Genomic DNA, 12,518 nt, shown 5'->3' with positions numbered 1-12,518 from the left:
CATACTGCAGCAGTGTCATCATAAAGTCCTCATACTGCAGCAGTGTCATCATAAAGTCCTCATACTGCAGCAGTCTCATCTTAAAGTCCTCATACTGCAGCAGTGTCATCATAAAGTCCTTATACTGGAGCAGTGTCATCATAAAGTCCTCATACTGGAGCAGTGTCCTCATAAAGTCCTCATACTGCAGCAGTGTCACCATAAAGTCCTTATACTGGAGCAGTGTCATCATAAAGTCCTCATACTGGAGCAGTGTCATCATAAAGTCCTCATACTGGAGCAGTGTCATCATAAAGTCCTCATACTGGAGCATTTTCATCATAAAGTTCTCATACTGGAGCAGTGTCCTCATAAAGTCCTCATACTGCAGCAGTGTCCTCATAAAGTCCTCATACTGGAGCAGTGTCATCATAAAGTCCTCATACTGCAGCAGTATCACCATAAAGTCCTTATACTGCAGCAGTGTCACCATAAAGTCCTCATACTGCAGCAGTATCACCATAAAGTCCTTATACTGCAGCAGTATCACCATAAAGTCCTTATACTGCAGCAGTGTCATCATAAAGTCCTCATACTGCAGCAGTGTCATCATAAAGTCCTCATACTGGAGCAGTGAACTCATAAAGTCCTCATACTGGAGCAGTGTCATCATAAAGTCCTCATACTGGAGCAGTGTCATCATAAAGTCCTCATACTGGAGCAGTGTCATCATAAAGTCCTCATACTGCAGCAGTGTCATCATAAAGTCCTCATACTGGAGCAGTGAACTCATAAAGTCCTCATACTGGAGCAGTGTCATCATAAAGTCCTCATACTGGAGCAGTGTCATCATAAAGTCCTCATACTGGAGCAGTGTCATCATAAAGTCCTCATACTGCAGCAGTGTCATCATAAAGTCCTCATACTGGAGCAGTGTCATCAGAAAGTTCTCATACTGGAGCAGTGTCATCATAAAGTCCTCATACTGCAGCAGTGTCACCATAAAGTCCTTATACTGCAGCAGTGTCATCATAAAGTCCTCATACTAGAGCAGTGTCCTCATAAAGTCCTCATACTGGAGCAGTGTCTCATAAAGTCCTCATACTGGAGCAGTGTCACCATAAAGTCCTCATACTGCAGCAGTGTCATCATAAAGTCCTCATACTGCAGCAGTGTCATCATAAAGTCCTCATACTGCAGCAGTGTCATCATAAAGTCCTCATACTGCAGCAGTGTCATCATAAAGTCCTTATTCTGGAGCAGTGTCATCATAAAGTCCTCATACTGGAGCAGTGTCATCATAAAGTCCTTATACTGGAGCAGTGTCATCATAAAGTCCTCATACTGGAGCAGTGTCCTCATAAAGTCCTCATACTGCAGCAGTGTCACCATAAAGTCCTTATACTGGAGCAGTGTCATCAAAAAGTCCTCATACTGGAGCAGTGTCATCATAAAGTCCTCATACTGGAGCAGTGTCATCATAAAGTCCTCATACTGGAGCAGTGTCATCATAAAGTCCTTATACTGGAGCAGTGTCATCATAAAGTTCTCATACTGGAGCAGTGTCCTCATAAAGTCCTCATACTGCAGCAGTGTCCTCATAAAGTCCTCATACTGGAGCAGTCATCATAAAGTCCTCATACTGAAGCAGTATCACCATAAAGTCCTTATACTGCAGCAGTTTCATCATAAAGTCCTCATACTAGAGCAGTGTCCTCATAAAGTCCTCATACTGGAGCAGTGTCTCATAAAGTCCTCATACTGGAGCAGTATCACCATAAAGTCCTCATACTGCAGCAGTGTCATCATAAAGTCCTCATACTGCAGCAGTGTCATCATAAAGTCCTCATACTGCAGCAGTGTCATCATAAAGTCCTCATACTGCAGCAGTCTCATCATAAAGTCCTCATACTGCAGCAGTGTCATCATAAAGTCCTTATACTGGAGCAGTGTCATCATAAAGTCCTCATACTGGAGCAGTGTCCTCATAAAGTCCTCATACTGCAGCAGTGTCACCATAAAGTCCTTATACTGGAGCAGTGTCATCAAAAAGTCCTCATACTGGAGCAGTGTCATCATAAAGTCCTCATACTGGAGCAGTGTCATCATAAAGTCCTCATACTGGAGCAGTGTCATCATAAAGTCCTTATACTGGAGCAGTGTCATCATAAAGTTCTCATACTGGAGCAGTGTCCTCATAAAGTCCTCATACTGCAGCAGTGTCCTCATAAAGTCCTCATACTGGAGCAGTCATCATAAAGTCCTCATACTGCAGCAGTATCACCATAAAGTCCTTATACTGCAGAAGTGTCATCATAAAGTCCTCATACTAGAGCAGTGTCCTCATAAAGTCCTCATACTGGAGCAGTGTCTCATAAAGTCCTCATACTGGAGCAGTATCACCATAAAGTCCTCATACTGCAGCAGTGTCATCATAAAGTCCTCATACTGCAGCAGTGTCATCATAAAGTCCTCATACTGCAGCAGTGTCATCATAAAGTCCTCATACTGCAGCAGTCTCATCTTAAAGTCCTCATACTGCAGCAGTGTCATCATAAAGTCCTTATACTGGAGCAGTGTCATCATAAAGTCCTCATACTGGAGCAGTGTCCTCATAAAGTCCTCATACTGCAGCAGTGTCACCATAAAGTCCTTATACTGGAGCAGTGTCATCATAAAGTCCTCATACTGGAGCAGTGTCATCATAAAGTCCTCATACTGGAGCAGTGTCATCATAAAGTCCTCATACTGGAGCATTTTCATCATAAAGTTCTCATACTGGAGCAGTGTCCTCATAAAGTCCTCATACTGCAGCAGTGTCCTCATAAAGTCCTCATACTGGAGCAGTGTCATCATAAAGTCCTCATACTGCAGCAGTATCACCATAAAGTCCTTATACTGCAGCAGTGTCACCATAAAGTCCTCATACTGCAGCAGTATCACCATAAAGTCCTTATACTGCAGCAGTATCACCATAAAGTCCTTATACTGCAGCAGTGTCATCATAAAGTCCTCATACTGCAGCAGTGTCATCATAAAGTCCTCATACTGGAGCAGTGAACTCATAAAGTCCTCATACTGGAGCAGTGTCATCATAAAGTCCTCATACTGGAGCAGTGTCATCATAAAGTCCTCATACTGGAGCAGTGTCATCATAAAGTCCTCATACTGCAGCAGTGTCATCATAAAGTCCTCATACTGGAGCAGTGAACTCATAAAGTCCTCATACTGGAGCAGTGTCATCATAAAGTCCTCATACTGGAGCAGTGTCATCATAAAGTCCTCATACTGGAGCAGTGTCATCATAAAGTCCTCATACTGCAGCAGTGTCATCATAAAGTCCTCATACTGGAGCAGTGTCATCAGAAAGTTCTCATACTGGAGCAGTGTCATCATAAAGTCCTCATACTGCAGCAGTGTCACCATAAAGTCCTTATACTGCAGCAGTGTCATCATAAAGTCCTCATACTAGAGCAGTGTCCTCATAAAGTCCTCATACTGGAGCAGTGTCTCATAAAGTCCTCATACTGGAGCAGTGTCACCATAAAGTCCTCATACTGCAGCAGTGTCATCATAAAGTCCTCATACTGCAGCAGTGTCATCATAAAGTCCTCATACTGCAGCAGTGTCATCATAAAGTCCTCATACTGCAGCAGTGTCATCATAAAGTCCTTATTCTGGAGCAGTGTCATCATAAAGTCCTCATACTGGAGCAGTGTCATCATAAAGTCCTTATACTGGAGCAGTGTCATCATAAAGTCCTCATACTGGAGCAGTGTCCTCATAAAGTCCTCATACTGCAGCAGTGTCACCATAAAGTCCTTATACTGGAGCAGTGTCATCAAAAAGTCCTCATACTGGAGCAGTGTCATCATAAAGTCCTCATACTGGAGCAGTGTCATCATAAAGTCCTCATACTGGAGCAGTGTCATCATAAAGTCCTTATACTGGAGCAGTGTCATCATAAAGTTCTCATACTGGAGCAGTGTCCTCATAAAGTCCTCATACTGCAGCAGTGTCCTCATAAAGTCCTCATACTGGAGCAGTCATCATAAAGTCCTCATACTGAAGCAGTATCACCATAAAGTCCTTATACTGCAGCAGTTTCATCATAAAGTCCTCATACTAGAGCAGTGTCCTCATAAAGTCCTCATACTGGAGCAGTGTCTCATAAAGTCCTCATACTGGAGCAGTATCACCATAAAGTCCTCATACTGCAGCAGTGTCATCATAAAGTCCTCATACTGCAGCAGTGTCATCATAAAGTCCTCATACTGCAGCAGTGTCATCATAAAGTCCTCATACTGCAGCAGTCTCATCTTAAAGTCCTCATACTGCAGCAGTGTCATCATAAAGTCCTTATACTGGAGCAGTGTCATCATAAAGTCCTCATACTGGAGCAGTGTCCTCATAAAGTCCTCATACTGCAGCAGTGTCACCATAAAGTCCTTATACTGGAGCAGTGTCATCATAAAGTCCTCATACTGGAGCAGTGTCATCATAAAGTCCTCATACTGGAGCAGTGTCATCATAAAGTCCTCATACTGGAGCAGTGTCATCATAAAGTCCTTATACTGGAGCATTTTCATCATAAAGTTCTCATACTGGAGCAGTGTCCTCATAAAGTCCTCATACTGCAGCAGTGTCCTCATAAAGTCCTCATACTGGAGCAGTGTCATCATAAAGTCCTCATACTGCAGCAGTATCACCATAAAGTCCTTATACTGCAGCAGTGTCACCATAAAGTCCTCATACTGCAGCAGTATCACCATAAAGTCCTTATACTGCAGCAGTATCACCATAAAGTCCTTATACTGCAGCAGTGTCATCATAAAGTCCTCATACTGCAGCAGTGTCATCATAAAGTCCTCATACTGGAGCAGTGAACTCATAAAGTCCTCATACTGGAGCAGTGTCATCATAAAGTCCTCATACTGGAGCAGTGTCATCATAAAGTCCTCATACTGGAGCAGTGTCATCATAAAGTCCTCATACTGCAGCAGTGTCATCATAAAGTCCTCATACTGGAGCAGTGAACTCATAAAGTCCTCATACTGGAGCAGTGTCATCATAAAGTCCTCATACTGGAGCAGTGTCATCATAAAGTCCTCATACTGGAGCAGTGTCATCATAAAGTCCTCATACTGCAGCAGTGTCATCATAAAGTCCTCATACTGGAGCAGTGTCATCAGAAAGTTCTCATACTGGAGCAGTGTCATCATAAAGTCCTCATACTGCAGCAGTGTCACCATAAAGTCCTTATACTGCAGCAGTGTCATCATAAAGTCCTCATACTAGAGCAGTGTCCTCATAAAGTCCTCATACTGGAGCAGTGTCTCATAAAGTCCTCATACTGGAGCAGTGTCACCATAAAGTCCTCATACTGCAGCAGTGTCATCATAAAGTCCTCATACTGCAGCAGTGTCATCATAAAGTCCTCATACTGCAGCAGTGTCATCATAAAGTCCTCATACTGCAGCAGTGTCATCATAAAGTCCTTATTCTGGAGCAGTGTCATCATAAAGTCCTCATACTGGAGCAGTGTCATCATAAAGTCCTTATACTGGAGCAGTGTCATCATAAAGTCCTCATACTGGAGCAGTGTCCTCATAAAGTCCTCATACTGCAGCAGTGTCACCATAAAGTCCTTATACTGGAGCAGTGTCATCATAAAGTCCTCATACTGGAGCAGTGTCATCATAACGTCCTTATACTGCAGCAGTGTCATCATAAAGTCCTCATACTGGAGCAGTGTCCTCATAAAGTCCTCATACTGCAGCAGTGTTATCATAAAGTCCTCATACTGCAGCAGTGTCATCATAAAGTCCTCATACTGGAGCAGTGTCCTCATAAAGTCCTCATACTGTAGCAGTGTCCTCATAAAGTCCTCATACTGGAGCAGTGTCACCATAAAGTCCTCATACTGGAGCAGTGTCACCATAAAGTCCTCATACTGGAGCAGTGTCACCATAAAGTCCTCATACTGCAGCAGTGTCACCATAAAGTCCTCATACTGGAGCAGTGTCCTCATAAAGTCCTCATACTGGAGCAGTGTCATCATAACGTCCTTATACTGGAGCAGTGTCATCATAAAGTCCTCATACTGGAGCAGTGTCCTCATAAAGTCCTCATACTGCAGCAGTGTTATCATAAAGTCCTCATACTGCAGCAGTGTCATCATAAAGTCCTCATACTGGAGCAGTGTCCTCATAAAGTCCTCATACTGTAGCAGTGTCCTCATAAAGTCCTCATACTGGAGCAGTGTCACCATAAAGTCCTCATACTGGAGCAGTGTCATCATAAAGTCCTCATACTGGAGCAGTGTCACCATAAAGTCCTCATACTGCAGCAGTGTCATCATAAAGTCCTCATACTGGAGCAGTGTCATCATAAAGTCCTCATACTGCAGCAGTGTCATCATAAAGTCCTCATACTAGAGCAGTGTCACCATAAAGTCCTCATACTGCAGCAGTGTCATCATAAAGTCCTCATACTGCAGCAGTGTCACCATAAAGTCCTCATACTGCAGCAGTGTCATCATAAAGTCCTCATACTGCAGCAGTGTCATCATAAAGTCCTCATACTGCAGCAGTGTCACCATAAAGTCCTCATACTGGAGCAGTGTCCTCATAAAGTCCTCATACTGGAGCAGTGTCATCATAACGTCCTTATACTGGAGCAGTGTCATCATAAAGTCCTCATACTGGAGCAGTGTCCTCATAAAGTCCTCATACTGCAGCAGTGTTATCATAAAGTCCTCATACTGCAGCAGTGTCATCATAAAGTCCTCATACTGGAGCAGTGTCCTCATAAAGTCCTCATACTGTAGCAGTGTCCTCATAAAGTCCTCATACTGGAGCAGTGTCACCATAAAGTCCTCATACTGGAGCAGTGTCATCATAAAGTCCTCATACTGGAGCAGTGTCACCATAAAGTTCTCATACTGCAGCAGTGTCATCATAAAGTCCTCATACTGGAGCAGTGTCATCATAAAGTCCTCATACTGCAGCAGTGTCATCATAAAGTCCTCATACTAGAGCAGTGTCACCATAAAGTCCTCATACTGCAGCAGTGTCATCATAAAGTCCTCATACTGCAGCAGTGTCATCATAAAGTCCTCATACTAGAGCAGTGTCATCATAAAGTCCTCATACTGCAGCAGTGTCACCATAAAGTCCTCATACTGCAGCAGTGTCATCATAAAGTCCTCATACTGCAGCAGTGTCATCATAAAGTCCTCATACTGCAGCAGTGTCTTCAGGGACATTTTAGACATGTGCAGGATACTTTATACTGTGCATCTCCTCCAGATTATGATTGATTTGGAGCATTATGTTCACTACACACAGGTGAGAAGTCTTTAGCTATGCGCAATAGCGGATCAATATCTTCGAGTATTACAACTGCCAAAATGTTAGAATCATAAAGTGGACCTCAGTAAAGGGATAGCGTCTTTGTGTACAGGAGAAGTATCGTCAGGAAGGATTGTGGTCTCCCTTCACAAGCAGCATCATTAGAGTTCCTCAGGTAGATTTCTTGAAGCAGTAATGAGTACAGTGAGTGGAGCTCCAGTATTGGTGTCATTACTGGTGATGGGTCCTGGGATAGTCAGCGGACTCTGATCAGATGTTGGTTTCATGCCTTACACACAACACATCTTCAGTCTATGATGACAAGTCTATGACATCATCGCTATAGACCTGCACTGGACTCCACTGGAGAGATTCTATGTGTCTGGTGTTTACAGTGCAGGTTCTTCTGAGACCCCTGGACTGTTATTCTGTTAGAGAAGATGCTGGAGGAGGCAGATAATGATTCTTCCTAATGGGAGACGTCTTCTAGTTATCTACTGATATCCCACAGGCAGAATGGTCCCAGCTGGAGAAGTCACAACCTCAAATACGTGATCAGTACGACATGCAGATACTATGGGATGATATAAGAAGTGGAAACAGTGACTAGAAGTTGTCCTCACTTTTCATGGTTAATAGTGACTCTCTTATTGCCACTGTTACCACTATGATTATAACCCCTATCATCACCATCATACCACTATCACACCACCATATACCACCCCTATACCACCCCCATCACCACCATCATCACCACCCCTATATTACCACCATAATTAATACTAATATACCACCATCATCACATCACCATCAGCTTCACTAGCACTATCATTATAACCCCTATCATCACCATCATACCACTATCACACCACCTTATACCACCCCCTTCATCACCATCATCACCACCACTTTCACCAACACTATCACCACCATAATTACCACCAATATACCACCATCATCACTCCACCATCACCATCAGCTTCACTACCACTATGAGTATAACCCCTATCATCACCATCATACCACTATCACACCACCATAAACACCACCATACCATCCCCATCACCACCACCATCATCACCACCCCTATATTACCACCATAATTACCACCAATACACCACCATCACCATCACCATCAACTTCACTAGCACTATGATTATAACCCCTATCATCACCATCATACCACTATCACACCACCATATACCACCCCTATACCACCCCCATCACCACCATCATCACCACCCCTATATCACCACCATAATTACCACCAATATACCACCATCATCACTCCACCATCACCATCAGCTTCACTACCACTATGATTATAACCCCTATCATCCCCATCATACCACTATCACACCACCATAAACACCACTATACCACCACCATCACCACCATCATCACCACCCCTATATTACCACCATAATTACCACCAATATACCACCATCATCACTCCACCATCACCACCAGCTTCACTAGCACTATGATTATAACCCCTATCATCACCATCATACCACTATCACACCATCAAAAACACCACCATACCATCCCCATCACCACCATCATCACCACCCCTATATTACCACCATAATAACCACCAATATACCACCATCATCACTCCACCATCACCACCAGCTTCACTAGCACTATGATTATAACCCCTATCATCACATCATACCACTATCACACCACCATAAACACCACCATACCATCCCCAAAACCACCATCATCACCACCCCTATATTACCACCATAATAACCACCAATATACCACCATCATCACTCCACCATCACCACCAGCTTCACTAGCACTATGATTATAACCCCTATCATCACATCATACCACTATCACACCATCAAAAACACCACCATACCATCCCCAAAACCACCATCATCACCACCCCTATATTACCACCATAATAACCACCAATATACCACCATCATCACTCCACCATCACCACCAGCTTCACTAGCACTATGATTATAACCCCTATCATCCCCATCATACCGCTATCACACCATCAAAAACACCACTATACCACCACCATCACCACCCTCCGTACCACCATTATCACCACCACTTTCACCTCCATTATCACCATCACCACCCCTATACTACCGCCATAATTATCACCAATATACCACCTCATCACTCCACCACCACCTTCACTACCACTATGATTATAACCCCTATCATCACCATTACTCCACCACCACCAATATAAGCATCACCATTGCACTGCCATCACAACCACCAATATCAACAAATCGCTACTCACCAATTCATCACCACTGCCACCGTCACCTCCTACATCACCGCAGCGAAACAATTCAGGGACATTTATATTGTCCTCAGGGAGAGAATTTTGGAACTTCCTGGGCTCCGCTATAAAATGTTAATGAAGAGGACAATGTGGTAGTAGGACTAGACGGGGTAAGGATAATCTGGGGTTGGTTTTACATGCAGCAATTGTAGCTCCAGTCAGACGAAGATCAGATGATATCAGGACATATCACAGCAGAATCAATTCCTGCTCTTCCCCATAATGGAGCTTCTTCACAAGCTGCTGTTACCATAAACTACAACCCGAAAGTGTCGTCAGATCTGGTCAGATAATATTCATATTTGATGCTTCCAAGGATATGATGATGACAGATAATAATTCATGACCAGATTGTACCAATCGTGACTTCGTTTGACACGGTCTTAGTTATAAGTGGTACATTTCTTCAGGTTTCTGCCATGCTATGGTACACTGGTAGCCGCAGCTAGTGTCTATGACGGGACCTCGATATTGAGGGGTACTCCAGCACCCCATATATGCACATATCAATGAAGTCATTGAAGCTTGTGTCCCGGTCCCTATCAATCCTTCATCCAAGTACTGAACATCTCCTATTGAGAAAGGGCGTCCAATTCCCTCAGAGGTGGGACAGTCCACATGGACCACTAATGGTGTTGCCAGCTCCAGGACTGCAGAGTTTATCTTCTTGATAATGGCATTTAATCCCTCATGTTCCTTCTGTTCTATGGTCAGGACTAGCGTTTCCAGCTCACTTCAACCCCCTTTATAGACAGTACAGGGCTGGCCAGGGGCTGTAGATAGTTCTACCCCAGAGAAGAGATGATCTGGATTTTTTGCTGCACTAAAGCCAGAGAACCTCCTGAAGGACATGATCCAGGTTGTTGGGCAGAAGTTGAAGTCATTAATTTCTATGTTAACAATGTAATACATGAGGAGATCCAGGATGATGTGGTTTGTGATTAAGGATTTGGAAAAGATGTCAAGGTCTTACATAAAGTCCTTGGGAAAATTGCAAAAAAAGACTAAATTGGGACTTTGTTTTCTCAGCTGGATGCCCATATTTTGTTATGCTGGAAACAACACTAGTTCTGTCACTAGGAGATATTACCAGTAAAATATAGGAACTTTGGGTATCATGGACCCACGGGGGCATCAGTAAGTGGCAGAGGGACAAGTCTGACAACGCAGAAGAATGCAACTTCATACATATAGGTTGATGTCTCTATGGCATGCGGGCAGTTTGCATGTTTCCTCACCTGATGATGTCACCTCTTTGCATGTTTCCTCACCCGATGATGTCATCTCTTTGCATGTTTCCTCACCTGATGATGTCATCTCTTTGCATGTTTCCTCACCTGATGATGTCATCTCTTTGCATGCTTTCTTGCTCACTGGTTCATCTATAATCTCTATTTTACTGTACAGATAACCATGGCCTGCAGAATGCAGATCAGCAGTCTTGGTGTCATAGATTGTATTTTCACTGGGCAAGCCGTGATGAGGTTTTGCATGTCACTGGATGTCCACTCATCACACTCAGCTCAGGGTGGCTGGTACTGCCCTCTTCTGCCCACCGCTGCGTGGGTCATTTCACCTGATGCCTGTCCAGGACTGCACGTAGTCTACAAGTGTGTATGAGAAACAAAAACCTATTGGTACAGACAGGAGGCGATCTCGCTAATATGAGTAACAAAGAAACATATTGTAAACTAAATGAAAAAGCGAGATCTAAGGTAAAACCAAGTATTCCTTGGTGCATTGACCCTCAACAACTAATATAGAGCCTATAGAACGTGGGGTGCAATTAACACAACATATTGTAGCAGGGGAAAATTACAAACTTTATTGAAAAAATTCACAAATGTTAAAAGATGAGTCATGCCAAGCATGAATAAAAACGTTCATCAAATGCCAGAAAGATATGTACAACAATGGGTACAATTACACATGTAGACAATGTTGGCTGCTGTATTCAAAGAACAGACTGATCGATCGTACAGGTGCACCCCCGGACGAAGGCATCCCGCCGAAACGCGCGTCGGGTCTGACGATCTCTCTTGCCAGAGACTTCATCATGGGTATGTGACTGGCTGTACTCCTTTCTTCGTGCTGCTGTGCTCAACCACACCTATCCAGAGTGCTATGCAATTACTAGGATTTTGACATTTAGACTGCTAGTATCTGATCTAACTGAGACTTTACTACTAAGCCTGCAATGTTATGGTTTGTGGCGATACGTTATATGTTATTCTCCTGTATTTCTGTCTCTGTTTATACGATCGATCAGTCTGTTCTTTGAATACAGCAGCCAACATTGTCTACATGTGTAATTGTACCCATTGTTGTACATATCTTTCTGGCATTTGATGAACGTTTTTATTCATGCTTGGCATGACTCATCTTTTAACATTTGTGAATTTTTTCAATAAAGTTTGTAATTTTCCCCTGCTACAATATGTTGTGTTAATTGCACCCCACATTCTATAGGCTCTATATAAGTGTGTATGAGAGAATGGGTGTCTGTGTGGCTCCACCATCTTCATCCAATTGCAGCATTTATCCCGTGGGTCAAATAAAAAATATGTACCTCATGACTCACATACCCTCTAACAGTGTAGCATTACTACTCGCACCGAAACACATTTTCACGCCATTCTGTGCTGCTCACATTTTTCACAGTGGCCTTTTTAATGTCCTTAAAGTTCCCAAAAATAAGCCACAGATGTCCCAGTAAACAGATGCCCCCAAAAGAGTGTGCCAGCAACAGATGTCCCAGAAGTGCCTCTGCCACAGGTGCCCCTTAAGTATCTGCCACAGGTACGCCCCCCAATAGTCCCAGCCAACCGCTTAACTTAGGCATCAACATAGATATCTGCAAGGGG

This window comes from Rhinoderma darwinii, chromosome 1 (assembly GCF_050947455.1).
Source record: "Rhinoderma darwinii isolate aRhiDar2 chromosome 1, aRhiDar2.hap1, whole genome shotgun sequence".
NCBI classification, from domain to species: Eukaryota; Metazoa; Chordata; class Amphibia; order Anura; family Rhinodermatidae; genus Rhinoderma; species Rhinoderma darwinii.
The sequence above is the reverse complement of the archived record's forward strand: the minus strand, read 5'-3'. Positions refer to the sequence as shown.